The sequence below is a fragment of the Hakea prostrata genome, chromosome 5, assembly GCF_041222555.1.
Source record: "Hakea prostrata isolate BN-2017 chromosome 5, UWA_Hpros_2, whole genome shotgun sequence".
In the NCBI taxonomy this organism is placed as follows: domain Eukaryota; kingdom Viridiplantae; phylum Streptophyta; class Magnoliopsida; order Proteales; family Proteaceae; genus Hakea; species Hakea prostrata.
Window position 1 is genome coordinate 23,653,374 of NC_142604.1, and position 20,428 is coordinate 23,673,801.

The window sequence follows — 20,428 nt, forward strand, 5'->3', positions numbered from 1 at the left end:
TAGACTAAGCTTGTCCTCAAGCAAAAATTAAAGAAAAATACAAATGCAGGTAAGAAACTAGTGCAACAAAATAAATCCTAACTCACTTTCGTAGGAATCACGGTTACACTTAGCATGTGCAACAGGCCTTTAAACCACTAGGTTACCCCTAGAGGACGAGTTTTGTCTCGTGGATGTTTGCAGTGAATGTACATCCAAAATTCCAATTTTAGCTCAAAATAAAACATTGCAAATTCCAACTCTAACAATTGGTAAGTACTCATACAAGATCAATAGCTATGACAATTTTTCTCACCATTGATTTAAGATCCCCCACACTTGAACTTTATTACCCCATATTGATTCTTGAGACTTAGCATATATCTCAATCAAGGACTCACCTTATATCTTTCAAGTACACCTCTCCTTTAAGCAAAACCACTCATAAAGTAAGGGGACCAAGGACTAAGGTTTTGAAGTATTTTTGACCAAACAATTTTACCAAGGCATTGATGACACTTGTATTTATTTCTCTTTTTTTTTCTTTTGAGTAGTGAACTCTACATTACTCCACTACAGTTGGCTTGAATGACATGGTGGAGCAGACACCAGAAACCCAAGTTACTTTGTAGCTTTGCTTTGCATATGCCCACATAGACAGTGATGCGAGAGTTCTTTTCAATAATCTCCTTCCTAAGAGTTTCGATCAAGTCACCTCGATTCCTGAGTCGGAGTGCCCTGTCTAGTTCCAAGGAATTCAACTTTTACTTTCTACTCTTTTTTTTTTTTTTTTTTTTTTCTTCTTCTTCTTCTTTTTTCTTCTTTTGTCATGCCCTACACAAAATTGATCTCAACTTCTAGCCAAAGAAACAAGGACCCACAAAACTCATAGATGGTTCAACGCCTTAAGTTAAGGGCCTTTTATTTTTCTAAGGAAAGTCTCATCTCAACATATATACAAGTTACCTTCCTCTCAACAGGGTTTTTATGTGTTCATGATGGGTACCAAAATCACTCTCATTTCACACATCATAGAAATTGAAAGAATATGTATAATAACCAAAAGTCAAAGTTAAAATCTACAACGCAGCTATACCCCCCCCTACACTTACGTAATGCAATGTCCTCAATGCATGTATGCTAAACAAAGAAGACAAATGAGGGGTATACCTTTAAGTCAAGATGTACTTATCATAGGAAGCTTTAGTCTTATCTTCAATATCAATGTATGATGGGGAAGGCACTCCAAATAAGAAAAACCGTGAATTGAAAAATCATCTCTAAAGATCTCAAGAAAAACATTCACAATGTTAAAAAAAATTCTCATCATACGTTGAGGTTTTCTAGAAGGTTTTGCATCTTTCATAAGATGAATATGATGTTGTAAAATGGAAGAGCTTAGACCTTTGATATTTGTGATAGACCAACCCAATAGTTCTCTATTATTATTCAACAGTGTGATCAACTCTTCTGCTTTGTCAGAAGTTAAATCAGAGACAACAATAACAGAAAGAGTATTATCTTGTTCCAATAAAGCATACTTCAAATTAGAAAGCAACTTTTTCAATTGTAGCTGGGGGGGTTCAATTATTGAGGGCTTGGGGATAGAGATGGAGATGGATAGAGGTTCAATAGGCTCTAAAGGTGTGTGAAAATTTGAGACTTCAGAAAAGAAAGTTTCACTATCATCATCCAACATATCCATACATTCTTGAAATTCAGAATCAAAATCAATCTCAAAGTTGGTAATCACATCATTAGGAAAATCAAAAGATTCCTCAAGCATATTGATCTCTTCTTCTATTTGTGGTTGTTTTCCTATCCTAAACATATTAAACTCCACAGTTCGATTTCCAAAAGACAACCGTAAAAGACCATTTCGACAATTGATTAATGCATTACTAGTAGCCAAAAATGGTCTTCCTAGAATTATTGGGATTTCATCTTTGATTGAAAATGGTTTAGTATCTAGCACAATAAAATCAACTGGAAAAATAAATTCTCCCACTTTCAGTAAAACATCTTCAACCATCCCTTTGGGAATCTTAACTGACCTATCTGCCAACTGAAGAGTAGTTCTAGTTGCTTTCAATTCTCCCAATCCTAGTTGCTTATAAACATGGTAAGGCAAAAGATTCACACTTGCACCAAGATCAAGTAAAGCATGTTCAATGTGTGTATTGCCTATGACACAAGCTATGGTGGGGCTCCCTGGATCCTTATATTTGGCTACTAAAGGTTGAGTAATGATGGAACTAATGTTACCTGCCAAGAACGCCTTTTTGGGAATGCTAGTGATTCTTTTATGAGTGCATAAGTCTTTCAACACTTTTGCATAGGCGGGGATCTGAGATATGACATCCAAAAGAGGGATATTCACTTCTACCTTTTTGAAGACATCAAAAATTTTCTCCATAGTTGCAGTCTTCTTCTTATTAACTAGACGACTAGGATAAGGGGCCTTAGGAACATAAAGACTCTCATTTGAAATTTGCTCTTTTCTCATAGTTTCTGATAGTGGTTCCCCAAACTTAGGTACTGCTAAAGCAACTGGCTCATCCTCAACTTCTATGGGTTTCTTAGACAAACCCTCATTAGGAGATACTTGAACATTCTCCTCATCACAGTGGTCACTAATCTCGCTCTTTTCATTAATATGTGACTCACCTGTTAAATACCCTTTCCCACTTCTCAATGCAGACATACAGAATTAATTGAAGCTAAAGAAGAATGGGAGGATTCAACTTGGTTGACTTGATTTGGTGGTCTTTGATGAATCTGAATCCTAGGATTTAACTCAGGTTGGCTAGGCATTTTACCTTTTTCTCGCTCAGACAAAGCACTTGCAAGAGTGGAAATTTGTTTTTCCATATTATGCATAGAAGTCATGAAGGTACTGGAAAGTACTTCCATATTCTTCTCTAAGGAAGAGAGACGAGAAAACTCTGGATTGTTACCTCTGTTGAAACCTGGTGATGATTGATTTTGTGCAATGTGAGGCATATAAGGCACAATAGGTGGATTGACAGGCCTAGTTAAATTGGCATTCTGGAAATTTGGGGCTTGAGGGAATTGGATATTTGGATTATAAGAAAATTGGGCATTTTGCTTTTGAGGGGCACCAAAGTGATTTTGTGTGGAATAATTGCTTAATCCATTTTGGTTTTGCCCTTGAGACCATGAAAAGTTAGGATGATTCTTCCACCCAGGATTGTACGTGTTACTGTACGGGTTTGGAAACATCGCACTGACATTTTCATGTTGGCCTCCAGAATAGCTAGGGCATTCCTCAATTACATGTGTAGGAGACTGACACCATGCACACATAGCAATAGACTTGTCAATAAAATGTGCTTGACTTGGTGGTGCAGCTTTAACTACCAAAGTCTCTAACTTTTTCAAAATGTTATCTATTTGTACTTCCTTATGGACTTGGCTATCAACAAAATATCCCCTACTAGTCCTTTCAGATTCTTGGGTTGACTCCCATTCTCTAGTTTTATCTGCTAGGTCTAAAAGAAATTCCCAAGCTTCGGAATCATCAGTGAATGATGTAAATCCTGTGGGGCACATAGATTCTAAAAGTTGCTTGCTTTGATAATCGATACCCTCATAAATTATTTGGCATAAATGCCACAATTCTATACCATGGTGAGGGCATTCTTGGAGAAGGCTTTGAAACCTCTCCATTACCTTAGCAAAGGACTCATTGGGTTTCTGACGAAATTGAAGAATATCATTTCTTATTTTATTCGTCTTAGAGAAAGGAAAGAATTTCTTCAAGAATAGGACAGTGAATTGTTCCCATGTGATAATGCTATCCCTAGGTAAGCTATAAAGCCACTTTTTAGCTTGATCCTTTAATGAGATTTGTACCTTCATAAGTGACACAAACCTCCTCAAACTCCTTAAGGAACAAATATGCATCTTGATCAGGTAGCCCATGAAATTGGGGTAACATAGATAGATAATGAGATTTGAGCTCAAAATTATTACCCCTCACTTCAGGTAAATGTATACAGGAAGGTTGTGCAGATCGGGTAGGATAAAATCTATCCCTAAGACTCTTAGGTGGAGGTGGTGGAGGTAGACCTTCCATGGTCAAGTTAGACACTCGGACAATTCTATTTGTAGAATCACGAGTCCAGACACACATGTACTAACTCCCTAATGCAATTAATGGCTCCCTAAGAAAGGATTTTTTTTAAAATTTTTATAAAAATAAATTAACTAAAGAATAAAAGAAAGAAAATAACAAAAACAAAAAGGAAAATAGTGAATTTCCCACCGCAAAGATTGAAACAATGATTCCAAAGCTGTAAGGTTGCCGTATAGCTGAGCGCTTATAGGTTTGACAGCAAGGGAATCCGTATAGTCTTCGGAGCCACCTACAATCGAATCGGGGCCGGGGGGATTCAGTAGAGTGGGGACTACTATACGTTTTTGTTTCTACTCAAGTTAAGAGTAATATCTTTGAATTTTATTTTTTTATTTTTAAATCACTTCGATTTACCTAAGAATTAAAAAAACAAAGTGGACTAATACCTCCCCGGCAACGGCGCCAAAAACTTGTTTGTAGAATTTTAAAAGTAACCGCAAGCGCACGGTATCGTGTAGCTAACGGGTCGATCTCAGGGAGATATGCCACTTAGAATTTGAACTTCTTAATAGTAATGCGAGAGTGGAATGATTCAATTTTTGTTAACTAATTAATTAAACTAAACGATCCTAATCTATACGTCTAATGCAATCGAATTGAAACGAACAATAAATTAAACACAATCAATGCATAAATAAAAGACAGGAAAATGCAGATGCAACACCACCCGTCACCGAAGCGAGAGGCACGCGAGGCTGTAGGCTTGCTCCGGTTATGTGGTCCGAGATTATGAATGAATAGGCAGAACAATAAATAATGCTGAAAGTAAATCCTAAATTAAGAATATGGAGGGGTAGATAGAAGCGGGAATGGAGGGAGGAGAGAAGATTAATAAAGAAAAATTACTTACTTGCGAATTGAACAAATGATTCGAATCTCAACCAACCCTAACAACCAGATCTAGATCTAGAATGATCTAAATCTGCAATTGCTAGACCAGAGAGAAAACGAATCTAAAAACTTGAAACTTGAACTTGAAACTTGAACTTGAATTGCATTACATAAAAATTAAATCTAAACATTGAATCTAGAAATTTAAAATCTCACAACTGCAAGCAAAGAAAACTAGAGAAAACCTTAATAAACTAAAGAGAGAAGAAAGAATGCTTCTACTAAGCTCTAAGACACGTTCTCCTTTGATGGAGTAGGCTCTCCTTTTATAGAGTTTACATGAGATATGAAGCACGGCTGAATTTGAATAAAACTTAGGGTTTCTATTGACTCATCCAATTAGGGTTTTGACGTACTAATCGCGCCGACTTAGAGAGATCAGATGCATAATCCCACCGTTGGATTTGAGGTTTAAGTAGTCGTGAAGCTCTCCTCCAAAAATCAGCACGATCGGACATCGGATGACCATTCGATGAAGGGTTTGATCGAAACTGGACTGAGGCATTCAAAAACGGGATTTTTGCTTCATCCTTATCTGAATATAATTCTTTTTCCTCTTTTTCTTTCTTTAATCAAATCCTAAATAGAAAATAAGATATTGAGGTATGCAATGACTCTTTTCCATCTGGACTCTCTCAATAATATCTCTGTAGATTTGATTTAAAATCTCAGCCGTAGATCAAATTTGCCTTCTTTATCTCTTCAATATTTCGGAGTTGGCCCGTAATCACACATCTCTAGCCCATCATGCTCCAGATCAGGCCCATTTTCGCATTTGAGAATTTGAATGGACTTCTTGACGAGTAAAATAGCATGATTCAAGCCCAAAACTCTAAATATTTGCTTAAATCTTGAAAAGTCCTAAAATCTGCAAAAACAACATAAAACCCAAGGTAACTCCATTCTAAGTGTATAAAATGCATGCTTTATGCCTTAAGATTTCACACATAAATGTGTTCATCATTTATTTCTTAGTACATTTGGTTTTTTTTTTATTTTCTTTTTTTTTTTTCTTTTTTTTTTTTTTTTTTTTTTGTGGGTGGGGTCCCCCCTTCTTTTTTTTTTTTTTTTTTTTTTTTTTTTTTTTTTTTTTTTTTTTTTTTTTTTTTTTTTTTTTTTTTTTTTTTTTTTTAAACCTTTTGTTTATAATATTTAAACTTTGATTATTTTCTGTTTATGATTATGTTATTGTATATGTGGGAGGATGACTTCCTCGATACTTGATCTTCGGGGCTGTGGATCACACTCCCGGGTACGCCAGTTAGGGTACCGGCTGGGGGGATGTGACACTTCCCCTATCTAGAGTCAACATATCCTATGACTCCAACCAACTTGGATAACAACTCCTCTTAAGCCTATTGGTCATCCACATATAGTGTGTGAAATCCAGCCCTAGCCTAACCCTAACCTTGACCCATAAACCTTGATGTTTGTAGGTCCAAAGACCCGAAGTGGAGGAAGAAGCCTACTTTGGGCCCTCTCAGTAGAAGACATGGTGTTTGACTCCGAACCCATAGATATTGATGATGGTGCTCCATACTTGGAAGCATTGTCAGTGTTTGATAAAAAACTGCACCTTGAAGAAGGGGAGTTTAGTTGATGGACCTAATGCACTTACGATCATGATTCGAAGGTAATTCTCTGACCTAGACTAGTCATTTGAGATGTAGGAAGAAGACCCTTTGATTTTGAGTTGATCTGGCCCTCCATTTCCCTATTCTAAGTTGCTGTCATAGCTTGGTCGACTGCCTGGTTGACTGAGCCAGTCGACCAAGCAGTCAACCAGCTGATTATTAAATACAAGAAAACCTGAGTTTTAGGTTATTTTATGCTCTACTTAAGTGGACTTTGTAGTTATAACCCTTTTCTATTGCTAGAACCTCCTGAGAACGTGGGAAGACTCCTCTTAGGCCTCTCCTTGGTATTGGTGAAGAACTCCTACAAGATTCTTAGTTTCTCTTCTCTAATTTCTTCTACAAGGTATGTAATCTCTCATTCTCTCTCTAATCTACTCTTATCTCATCTTGTTCTTGTTGTTGGGACTATGAAGAAGGTGTTGCAACCATGCAACCACCTCTTCTATTCTTTCCTTGCAATATTATAAACCCCCATTTCTATTCTATCAATGCTATGTTCCTTATACATGATTCTTAACCTTGCATTCCTATGATTTTCTTCATAACAACATGATTTCATCTCCTAAACTGATTTCTCTAGGATACTAGTCTGATTACATGTTAGAATTGTCTCTAATCTATTGCTATCATTCTATTAATTGAATCCCTAATTTCCCTTTGCATTGCAATTGATTTCATTGAAGAACATGATTTTACCAAGTTAGAAGTTAGGGTTTCAAATTGGGGAATCTTGATTTGATCCTTGTTATATGTCTAATCTTTATTAGATAGTCTTAGTATATTGTTCCTAACATTCCTTTCAAAATTTTGAAGTGATCCAAGTCCCGAAAGCTAGGTTTCGGATAAAAAATCCATGTTCAGCCCCGTTACTATTCATTTGGTCGACTGCCTGGTCGACTAGGTCAGTCAACCAAGCACTCAACCAGCTGAATACAGCTTTGATATATTCAGCTGTTTTGATCCATTTGACCTCCGATTTGCTTGATTTTTCTTTTGATATTGCACCTATGATTGTCTAGGGTTCAAGTACTAACCTTGGGAGCATTCTCCTTGATATCCGGACCATCTTTGATTCGAGTTAAGGTAAGGACGGTTGTTACCATAATTACGTAGATTGTGCAAATCTTGTTTCTAATTTGGGAACTTGTTAGATTTACTTTCATTATTTTCTTAACATTGTATGACCGCTATAAGTACCTCAAGTACAATAATGTCATACTTATGTATTCTTTTGTGATCATGAATATTCATTATGTTAATTACATGTGCAATTGATCATGTTATTATATATATCTTTCTATATGATGAAATATCATTTGAGTATGATATGATTGAATCAGGAATGTGGTTGATTAAGTATGATTTGGGATTGGGGAATGTCCTTTTGACATTTCTATCCTTGGACATCAGTGGGAATAGAATGGGATATTTTTGATGGTGCCCTTTGATGCTTTCCCGGATTATTGGATGTCATACATAGGGCTTGTTTAGCAGTGTTTGGTTAGGATGTCCTTGTTGTATCAGACCCAATTTGGAAAGGTATTGAGACCGAACGAATTGTGGTAGCAATGTGGATTTGTGGGCACTCGAGACCGGTGTGTTATATCCATGAGAGGTCATAGATCACATTGTGGATACTCGTGAGAGGCCATTTAATGGTAGGGTTGCAAATAGTAGACTTGGGCTCATGGGTGCTCGTGACGTGTGAGTTATATTCGTGAGAGGATGTGAGAGCTTTCCGTCTATTATTTGTGGATGACCAATAGGGTTGATGAGTCCATAGTCCGAGTTGGTTATAGCCATAGGATATGCTGACTCTAGTGTGAAGGATACTGAACCAAGTTGGTTGGTTCCATAGGAGAAGTATCTGGATCTAACTTGATACGACTGAGTAGATGACTTGCATTGGCCTAGGCTTTACCTTGACATGCACCAATACTTATACCAAACGTTGATGTGAGAGAGCGGTGACCTAAACCCCAGCCATGGATTGTCCGAGAGGGATGCAGGACCCATTACCAACTGATGCTGAGTGATTGGACTTTTCCCAAAGAAGTATGGTGCTATGACTTAAAGCATGTCTGCCTATAGAGACCAGCATACATAGAGTTAGATTCATACATGCATTATCTGTTTCATATCATATTGCATCATGCTATGTTTTGTATCATGTTGTTTATGTTATTATGAAATAATTGCCTTGCTAAGTTCTTTTGAACTCACTCCTTTTTGTGCAAATCCCTTGTTAGACTATCCTGCAGGAACAAAAGAACATGATGGCCCATACTACGAGACGTCTGTTGATGAAGCATACTACCATCAAGGTGCTTGTGATCACGAAGATTACTCTAAAGATCCCTCGATGGATTATGCTGCATACCAAGATTAGTCCCACCCTGGAGTGGAGTCGGCCATGTCTTTTTTCATTTGTTTATGTTTATGAGGATATACTGTATAAGATCGAAGAGACATTAGCTTTAGATGTTTACCCCTTCCTTCCCTTCTTTTGAGAACTGGATTGTAACCTTTAATTATATTTGAACTACTTTTCCGCTGCGATTTGGGGAGTGATTTCTCCACACTCTTTACTTGTGATTTTTCATATACTAGTATCATTTAAATTCCGCACTCTGATTATATTGTCTCTCTTATTCTTATCTTGATCTCATTGTTCACATGATATTATATTAATTTTATCTTGTTCATGATTATGTTATTGTATATGTGGGAGGTTGGTTCCTCGATACTTGATCTCCGGGCCTGTGGATCACACACCAAGGTATGCCAAGTAGGGTACCGGGGGAAGCTCTCATGTCCTATCACAGGTTGGTTAGCGATCTAGAGTGCCCATAAGCCCAAGCCTTATATGCAACCCTACCAATGAATGGCCCCCACAATGTGGTTGTGTAGTCTCATAGGTTGGTTGTGAAACCCAACCCTAACCTAACCCTGACCTTGACCCCGTAACCCGATTGTTTTTAGGTCCGAAGACTCGGAGTAAAGGAAGAAGCCAACCATGGGCCATCTCAGTAGAAGACATGGTGTTTGACTCTGAACCCATGGATGTTGTTGATGGAGTTCCATACTTGGATGTCTGTGTAGACTTGGAAAGGAAGCTGCAGCTGTCTGAAGATGAGATTAGTTGAAGGACTTGGAGTATTATCTGACTTGGTTTGGAGGTATTTCCTTACACTTGACATGTCACTTGATGTGTATGCAAAAGCCCATAAGGTTTAAAGCCCATTTGATCCTCCAAATCCCTGTTTATTCCTTACTGTTGTCGCCTTGGTCGACTCCTTGGTCGAGTGGGCCACTCGACCAAGCACTCGACCAAAGGAGTGTGAAATCCGAGAATTTGTAATTTTAGGGTTTTTAACTTTATTAAACCCTACTACGTATTTCTTTGTTACGGCTGCCTCCTAAACACTTTGTGAACGTGAGAACACCTCTCCGAAACTCTCTCTGGTGATTTCGAACACTCCTCTGCAGATCTGAAGCCTCTCATCGCTGTTCTTACAATTCAAGGTTAGTAATCGCTTCAACATTGCGAATTTCTTTTCTTTGATCTTGTTCTTGATTGAGATCAGGAAGTAGATGTTGCATCCTTGCAACCATCCCTTCGTGATCTCCTTCGTTTCTTTGAGATCTATGATCATCATCATGATCTTAACCCTGGCCATATATTTTTCTGGAAACCCTAACCCTTGCTTGATTTCTGGAAAACTTTGGTGACCTCCCATGCGAGGGAAACCTCATGGGTAATATTTCTAGTAACCTAAACTATAATTTCTATGATTTTCTTGTTATAATTGGCAAATCATTAATTCCCTTTCATTATGTGATCATAACCTTTCCTGGGGAGCCATAAAGGTTGTAACCCTAATTTCTTGGGTTAAATCAAGAACCCATATTTTTACCATGACTTGATGATTTTATCTTCCCATATGATTCTAATACATCCTAGGAAGTTCCCCTTCGAATTTCGGATCAATCCGACTTCAAACGAGGAAGTTATGGCCAAAGCAACAGACAATTCCGATCGACTTGCTTGGTCGACTTGCTTGGTCGACTGGGCCAGTCTACCAAGCACTCGACCAAAGGAGTCAGTAGCTTCGTTTTTCGCCCGATTTGATTCGTTTGCTCTCTGATCTTTTAGGCATCTTTCCTAATGTTGTATCTATGGTTATTAGGAGTTTATTTGCTAAGTTTGGAGTTGCTCACTTTGATCTTTGGATCATCTTCTTCGATAATCAAGGTAAGGACAATTATTTCCTTAACTACATAGATTGCTTGTTCTCTGGTTTCTACCTTATGAAACTATGAGATTACTTACTGTTATTGTAATTTAATTCTGATCTCTTACTGTGAGAATAGTAGCACTTGTTTATATTATCTTTTTCATTATTCATGTTATATGAATTACTTATTATTACCTAATCTGATTTTGCTTTTACATTCTCTTGTATATGATGAATTGTTGGTTGTATATGTCATGACTGATCTGAGAATGTGTTTGCTTAAGTTTGGTTTGGGATTGGGGAGTGTCCTTTTGACACTTCTATCTTTGGACATCGGAGGGAATAGTATGGGATGTTCTCCAAAGATGCCTATTGACACTTTCCCGAATCATTGGTTGTATACCTAGGGATGTCTAGCAGTGTTTGGCTAGGATATACCCTTGTTATATCAGACCCGAATCGGAAGGGTATTGAGACCGAACGACCCGTGGTAGCAATGTGATTCACGGGCGCTCAACACCGGTAACCAACCCTTGAGAGGACGGGAATCATATTGTGGGGGCCATTTATTGGAGGGTTACATATGGCTAGACTTGGGCTCATGGGCGCTCAAGACCGGTAACCAACCCGTGAGAGGACATGAGAGCTTCCCGTTTACCATATGTGGATAACCGATAGGGTTGATGAGTCCGTATTCCGAGTTGGTCGATGCCATAGGATACGCTAACTCTAGTGCGAAGGATACCGGAAAGGATCATCAGGGACGAGGAATGGACGTATCTGGAACTGAGATGATATAACTGACTAGATGACTTGCATTGGGCTAGGCTTTTCCCTTACATGCGCCCGTACTTATGCCAAATGGTTGTGAGAGAGTGTGTTGACCAAATCCCCTACCATGGTTTGATGAGGACTTTACCCAATTACCCGGCAGACCCAAGATGCCAGGATGGTTGAGGGGGAGTGACTGACCTACCCAAAGAAGTACGGTGCTATGACTTAAAGCATGTCTACCATAGAGACCAACATACATAGAGTTTAGATGCATTCATACTTTATCTGTTTCATATTGCATTGCATCATGTTATGTTTTGTCACATGTTATCTATGATGTTATGGATTAACTTGCCTTACTGATTTTCTTCGAAACTCTTTTCTTTTTGTATATTTTCCTATTAGATTATCCTGTAGGTACAAATTATTATGACAAGCAGTACAGTGAAGCGCAAGCCGATGAAGCGTATTACACGCAAGGTATTGGCGACGATCAAGATTACTCTGATGATCCCCCGGCGGATCAAGCTGCGTACTACTTTTGAAAATAGCATAGAGTTAGAAAGGATTCATTGGGTTGATGAAGTCCACACTTATGAAGACGTTATCTATAGACTAGAAGACTCTTGTTCCTAGTTTATTTCTTAGTACATTTGTTTCAGTTGTTATTTCCTTTTTGACTTTCATACTGCGTTCCGCTATGTTTGTGGAGTGAGTTTCTGCCTCACTTTACTTCTTTTGATATCTTCGGATATCTGGTATCATTTTCCGCACTCTGATTATACTATTTATTCATTTCTTGAGTTAAACCTTTTGTTTATAATATTAAACCTTGATTATTTCCTGTTTATGGTTATGTTATTGTATATGTGGGAGGATGATTTCCTCGATACTTGATCTTCGGGGCTATGGATCACACTCTCGGGTATGCCAGTTAGGGTACCGGCTGGGAGGATTTGACATTGGTTATTGGTCTTGAGCACCCACCACCCCACACTCTGTGTAATATCCAGCCCTATTCTAACCCAGACCCTAACCCGGATCCACTATTGTATTTAGGTCCGAAGACCCGAAGCGATGGTAGAAGAGACTTATGGACCCTTTTGATTGATAATTATGAGTCGGAGACCGAGCCCATGGACATTGACATTGATACCCCTTGCTTGAGTACATTGTCGGTGTTTAATGAAAGTCTGCGCATCGGAGATGAATGATTTAGTTGAAGTACCTAATGACCTCCTGTGCACAATCCGAAGGTATTTCCCGAAACTAGACTTCTTGATTGAATCCTAGAAGAAAACCCCATTCAATTTGACCTTGTATAGCCCTCCAAATCCCTGCCTGAAGTTGCTGAACTATACTTGTTTTTCTGCTGAGAAATATTTTGGTCGATCCTCTTTGGTTGATGCCATCGACCAAAGTTTCCCAATCAGCCAAGTTAATGATTCTTTGGAATATTCCCTAATCTATTTATACTAGCCTCGTGTTCTGAGATCTATTGCAATCATTTTCACTCCTGAGAAAGTGGGGGGAGCTTCCTAAAGCAACTCCTAGGCATATGTGAAGGATACTCCACCAAAATTCATTGTTAATCATTGTTTCTTGTCTCCATCTACAACTACAAGGTATGATTCATCATTCCACTCTCTATTCTACCTTTTTATATTCTTTTCTTTCCCTCTTTTGTTGTTGAGACCTTGGAGATGGTGCTATAACCTTGCAACCATCACTCCAAGTGTCCACCCTTGCTTAACCTATGATCCTTTTAGCTATCTATTGATGCTATGCCCCCATCTCAAGCCTAGCATATGTATTCTTTGATTTTCCTCTTAACATCATGCCATTTTGTACAAAACTGAGTTGTATGGTATGCTATGTACATGTTTATCACTAGCATATGATTCTAATCAAATTTCTATAAGTTCCCCTAGCTAATGCATGCCTTTTCAATGCCAATGCAATCAATTCCAATTCATACTATGATGCTTGTCTCTTGAACTTGATAGCTAAATTTGGGGCTTTCTATTTAGACCATTGGATTATGTTAATTTGTTGATTTTTAGTGTCCTCATACTGTTATTAAGCATTCCTCCAAGTTTCGGATTGATCTGAACCCCGGAAAACCAATTTCGGATCAAAACCCCCAAAATCCACTATTCTGTCACGAAGAATTTTTGGTTGATCCTCCTTGGTCGATGCCATCGACCAAAGACCATCAACCAAAGTTGTTGCTGATAGCAACCTTAGCCAGTTTTGACCCGTTTAACATCCGATCTTCCCGATTTCTTCTCTAACTTATTATTGATGTTTGTTTAGGGTTTTAACATTTCTTTTGGACCATTTCTTGGTAATTCTCAATTCATCATCAACTCAACCTAAGGTAAGGATGGTTATCTCCATAAACACATAGGCCATAAACTTATGATTTGTGCTTATACTTACAGAACATAGTCTCTTGATTATTTTTAATTATTATAAGACTATTATACATGTTTTAGGACAGTAGTATTGCGATTCATATACTCTTGTCATATTAATTTATTATTCTTGATTACTTGTGTCTATGATGAATCATTTCAATATTATGATTTAACTTTTATCATGAAGATGTATTGAATTCATGAGAAATGATGAACTTGAATATGTGATTGCCTACGTATAACTTGGGATTGGGGAGTGTCCTATTGACACTTCTGTCCTTGGGCATCGGAGGGAATAGTATGGGATGTTCTCCGAAGGTGCCTATCGACACTTTCCCAGGTTATTGGATGACATACATAGGATTGTCTAGTTGTATGGCTAGGATTGTCCTTGTCGTGTCAGACCCGAATCGGAAGGGTATTGAGACCGAACGACCCGTGGTAGTGTATGGTTTGATGGGCGCTCTAGGCCGGTAACCAATCCGGTAGGGGACATAAACCATGCTACGGATACCCGAAAGGGGCCATTTATTGGTAGGGTTGCAAATAGCTAGACTTGGGCTCACGAGTGCTCAAGACCGGTAACCAATCTGTGAGAGGATGTGAGAGCTTCCCATTTACTATTTGTGGATGACCAATAGGGTTGATGAGTTCGTAATCTGGGATTATGCTGACTCTAGTGTGAAGGATACCGGAAAGGATCGCCAAGGGTGAGGAATGGACGTATCTGGATCTAACTTGATATGATCGAGTAGATGACTTGCATTGGGCTAGGCTTTACTGTGACATGTGCTAGTACTTATACCAAACGGTGATGTGAGAGAGCGGTGACCGATTCCCCTACCATAGTTTGAGAGGACTTTACCCAATTACCACGACATTCCCAAGATACGGAATCGGTTGAGGGAGAGTGACTGACATCCCAAAGAAGTATGGTGCTATGACTTAAAGCATGTCTACCTTAGAGACCGGCATTCATAGAGTTAGAACCATACTTGCATCATATGTTTCATATCACATTGCATTATGTTATGTTTTGTATATGTATGGTTTTAAATTATGGAATAACTACCTTGCTGAGTTCTTCGAACTCATTCCTTTTGTACAATGTTTTTAGATTATCCTACAGGTACCGAAGATTCTGGTGGCGCCTTCTTCGAGACGGACTTTGATCCCGCATACTACCCTCTGGGTGGTAGCTTCAGTGAAGATCAGAGTTTTGGTGCCGAAGAGGATTACTCTTCGTACCAGGGTTAGCCCCACGATAGTGCGGGAGCGGCAGAGCTGGGCTTTCTTCATCCACACCTATGAGGAGACGATCATTAGGATAGAAGAAACCCTAGTCTAGTGCCCCATTTCCCTAGTTTATTATGGAACAATTGGTTATGTAATTAACTTCCTTTGAATTATCTTTTGAAACATGGGATTGTAACTAACTTGATTATACTTCATTTCCGTTGCTTCGAAGAGTGATTTTCACTTATTCTCTCATATTTATGATCACACTTACATATTGACATTATCTATTTTCCGCACTTTGATTTATTGAATCTTATCTTATTCATGATATCTATTATTAGTTGCTTTTACCTTGATTATTATTGTTCATGATTGTGTTATCGCGTATGTGGGAGGCATGGTCCCTCGATTCTTGATCCTTGGACTATGGATCACATTCTCGGGTATGCCAGATAGGGTACCGGCTGGGTGGATGTGACACTCTGCCACGAGTCACTCGGCATCTATACTCCCACCAATAGGGCGTGATATGATGGGGTGCCTAACCATGTTCTTCTAGGTCTCCTAGTCATGAAAGACATCAATTGTGAAAAGTGTTGGGAGCATCAGAGGACAATGTCCCATCCCATAGCCCCTGATATCCCAAGCTAGGAATACCAAGCAAGTATTCCTCAATTCAAAGTCACACCAAACGACAACCTCCCACAAAAGGAATTAAAAGTACTTTACATTATTCATAATTTTCAATTTCAATTCAAGTCCAAAGTACCTCAAGATTAATCAAAACACAAATATCATAATCAAATTACCTTGTATTCTATACTTTCAGAGCATTATCATCATGCCTAAGTCATAGATAGCAACATGTATATCAATATGTAAGTTTTCTATCAATTTAGAATGTAACAATGATTATATACAAGTGAACGCCTCACCTTCTGATTGATTTGCTACTCTTCAAAGACAATCAAAACGTATGCTCACACTTCTTAAAAAGTCCTAATTACATGTTGGTTCAAGGTTAGAAACAACCTTAGAAGTCCTATACCAAAGAGAAAAACAAAACCCAACACTGCGGGGAGTGGTTGGTCAAATGGGTTGCCTGGGGCAACCAGGGTAGTCAACTAGGGGGATTGGTCTCTCGGGTTGGTCACCGAGGGTGACCAGGCAATCAACCAATCTCCAAGTACAAACAGAATCAACTCAAATCCACAATTGGCTTCCATGGGTTCCAAACTACATCTAAAGTAAAGAGAAAATTTTGAATATTACTAGAACATGACAAGGTTTTGGAAGGAAAAAAAAGGAGCATCTATGGCAACAATCAATGTTTCAAAAATACAATTTTCCTAATCCATTAAGATGACTTAACACTTATGCCTATTGTGTGTCAAGGCAAAGTTGAATGGATGACAAACTGCTAGAGTACTGATTGATGACCAAGCAACAATCAATAGTCTACCAGCAAAAATGTTAACTAGACTTGGATAGAGAAGTAGTGGGTATGCTTGTAGATGTTATGGTGTGAGACAAGACAAGCATAACTACATTTTTCATCATGCGTGCTAGTGTGACTTACAATCTTTTTTGGGAAGAGGTTGAATCCACACAAATCATTGCATTGCATCAATACTCCACCAACTACTCATCCTGTGGAACAAAAAAGGTGGAGTAGATGAAGCATAGCTAGATAGTAGGCCCTTCTTGGTCAATGCACACAATGTGGATGCTTACTTATATAACAGTGAGGTAGCACCCAATCGTTTCTTGGAATTCGACCACTTAGGTTGACAAGCAATGATGTCTATAGCAGCCACAATATTGGCTTAAGGTGTGACTACTTCATCGGCCAGACCATCAATAGTTGACGAGATTGAGGAGGATTTGCCTAACTAGGAACCGTGACCAAACAACAAGTGAAGTTGTTGAGAGCATATTCAGATGACTCTCAGTCTCTCATTTGGAGAGAAAGCTTACATATGAGAAGATGGTTCAAGTTTGCGTAGACCAAGAGACGCTATATGGCAAGATGCAAATAAAGGAAATGGCCATGGCTCCCCTTGAGATGGAAGATAGAATGATCAAATTCCAAGACCCTCTGATAGTGGTTTTCGATCCAAGAGATTCAAAGAAAAACTTGTAACCATCTTTAAAGCAAATAAAGATTACTTTGCTTGGGACTATTTGGAGATTTCAATAAAAAGTAGGAAATTGGTTGAACACATTTTGTGTAATCCCACAAAAACCTAATCCAAATATCCATGTGTAGATCCGAAGACCCGAAGTGAAGGAAGAAGACGATTGTGGGCCATCCAAATTGAACCCATTGGATCTGATATGGAGAAAATATAACCGAACCTAGTTCAACCTTGGTTTGATCCTCGACCCCGGTCCGGACTAAAGGAATCGACTCACTTCCGAGCGAGCCGGGTCCAGGAGATAGCTTGCTGAGGAAGAAAACTAACTCAGTCACAAGCATGCCCTAATCCATTACGATCGGAATGGACTAATCATCAAAAAGACGGGTAACAGCATTTGCGTCTGTTGCTTGTCGCTATTATATGGATAACTACCATATAGCGATCGTATTATCAAAGGAGTCATCTACTAGTCCAACCTAGTAGAGAGCTATCACTCAACGGATCTATCCATTAAGATCTAACGACTATCCGAAGAAGGCTCAAATACATTCAATGAAGGAGATTCGAAGGTACACTCTATATAAGACATCACCTATTCACAAGGTAGAAGGACACATACAATCTGAATCGTATTCTCGTTATTCATTCCTTAGCTCTGTGCTCAAGCAGAGCTGTTTGTGATTAAGTTCATCAACTGACTTAGCCTTCGGAGGTGGATTCCCGATCCCAGTGGTCGGGCCACATCTGACATTCGTTTTTGCAGGTCATCCACAAGAGATCTAAGGGCTGAGCAGATTTTGGACGCATCATTTGGCGTCGTCTATGAGAAATGCTTCAGAAAGCCATGGTGACTAGATCATCAGTAGCGGTGGCAAAAGCAGCGGCCTAGTGAGATGCTAGCATTCAAATTGTAGGAGCAAATAATCCAGATATCCCTCCAGATCCACTCCAGCATCAACTAGATCAACTGAAACTCCAGTTATTGGAGGTGAGTCAGACGCTCCGTACGCTGACTAGACAAGTGGTGGCACCGCAAGCACCTGATCACCGTGATGCCGGAAGGCACGCATTACAAAGGGAGCAAAGACTGATTGATGACCAGAATGTCAGTCAGAATTTCCGGGAAGGCGACCGGTGGCAAGAAAGAGAACCTAGGAGAAATGGAGAACTCCCTAGGAGAGACGATCGGTTCGAAGGACCGCAAGGAAGTACAACCGATTCAAATACAAGGTTAGGTGCAGGAGTACGAACTCACTCACCAACTATCAGGCGTACAGCTCGGGAGAATGATCGTGTCTTCAAAGATCGGTTAGCTCATATTGGTCAAGAATTGGCCAATATCAATCAAAAACTTGAACAATTGGCAAGAGGGAGAATAACCGATGATATTTATTTGGTTATTCAAAAAACTCCGTTTGCCGGGCCCATAGCCGGATATCAGTTTCCTCACAATTTCCGTTTGCCAACCTTTTCCACGTTCAATGGTTTGGGAGATCCCACCTCTCATATCAGTTACTATCAGCAGACTATGGCTGTTGCAGGTAATTCCGATGAAATCCTTTGTAGAGTTTTCGGTTCATCCTTAATTGGAGCAGCACAAAAATGGTCTTCAAACCTCCCTTCGGGAAGGATCATGGATTTTGAAGAATTGGTAAATTCATAGGACGATTTTTGCGTAAATTCATAGGACGATTCCAAAGCGGAATCCAGATCAAAAAGACAGAGGAGACCTTGTTCACAATCAGACAAGGGAAAAGTGAATCGATTCGGGAATACCTGAAAAGATTCAACAAGGTTACAATGGAGATCGAGAATCTAGATGAACAAGTGGCTAAAACTGCTTTGTTCACTTGACTCACTAACCGACGACTTTCGGAGTTATTACTTCAAGACATGCCTACCACTTATGCTGAACTGGTGCAAAGATGTCAGAAGCAGGCATAGGTGACGGAGATCCTAGACGAACGCTAGGGGGATAATAAAGCCTCTACAAAAGAACAAAAGGCCCTTGAGAACAAGCAGAGGCCGAAGAAGAATGTTCATGATTGGGTTGGAAAGCCTCACCAGGAGTGGTGTAAAACCCAGCCCTAACCTTGACCCGGAAACCTTGTTATTTGTAGGTCCGATGACCCGAAGTAAAGTAAGAAGTCAGCTTTGGGCCATCCCAGTAGAGGACTTGGTGTCTGGCTTTGAATCCATGAAAGTTGATGATGAGGTTCTATTTATGGAAACTGAATCCTGATGAATATCCGATTAGTTGATGGACTTGGAGTGCTCTCTATCTTGGTTTGAAGGCATTTCTACCTATTAGGTAAGTCACTTGACTTGTGTGCAAACCCCTTTAGGATTGGATTTGATCTGGACCTTCAATTCCCTGTTTTGGTCTTGTTGTCAAGCATTGGTCGACCGATTGGTCGATCGGGCCAGTCGACCAATCCACTCGACCAATGAGTCGTGTCTTTGGCAATTAGGTTGTTCTTGCTCTATTTAAGTCCAATCTCGAGTCCACTTCGTATTTGCTGCCTCCAAACCCTCCGGAACGAACCAAAGACCTCTCGCAAGTCATCTCTCTTGCATCCTTGGTGTTTTCTTGACGGATCTTCGTCGAAACTCTTCTTTTTGCATCAAAAGGTATGTCTACTCTCTCTTCTTCTCCTCCATCTTTGTTTTTCTTTCCTTTTTGAGTTGAGACAGGAGAAGAGATGCTGCATTCTCTGTTGCAAACATCTCGAACATGTTCTCATGATCATCCTAAGGATTTGAGGCTAGAACAATGATCTTAACCATGATCATTGCAAGCTTTTGAAGGAATCATGATCAAACCATGATCTAATCTTTGATTAAACTTCTAATCTGAATTCCGATCTCTTTGGATCTTCTTTGTTGATCATGTTAGTAGTTAATTACTGTGTTTTCTTTCCATGATCCATAATCTATAGATTTCTAGTTG

At 39.2% G+C, this 20,428-nt stretch overlaps 1 non-coding gene across 1 annotated transcript; it reads left to right on the top strand.

The window, feature by feature from the left end:
- Nucleotides 1-3,622: 3,622 nt before the first annotated feature.
- LOC149015729 (small nucleolar RNA R71) lies at nucleotides 3,623-3,729 on the top strand. The gene has a single exon (XR_016173802.1). It is a non-coding gene; the product is annotated as a small nucleolar RNA R71 (small nucleolar RNA).
- The last annotated feature ends 16,699 nt before the right edge of the window (nucleotides 3,730-20,428 follow it).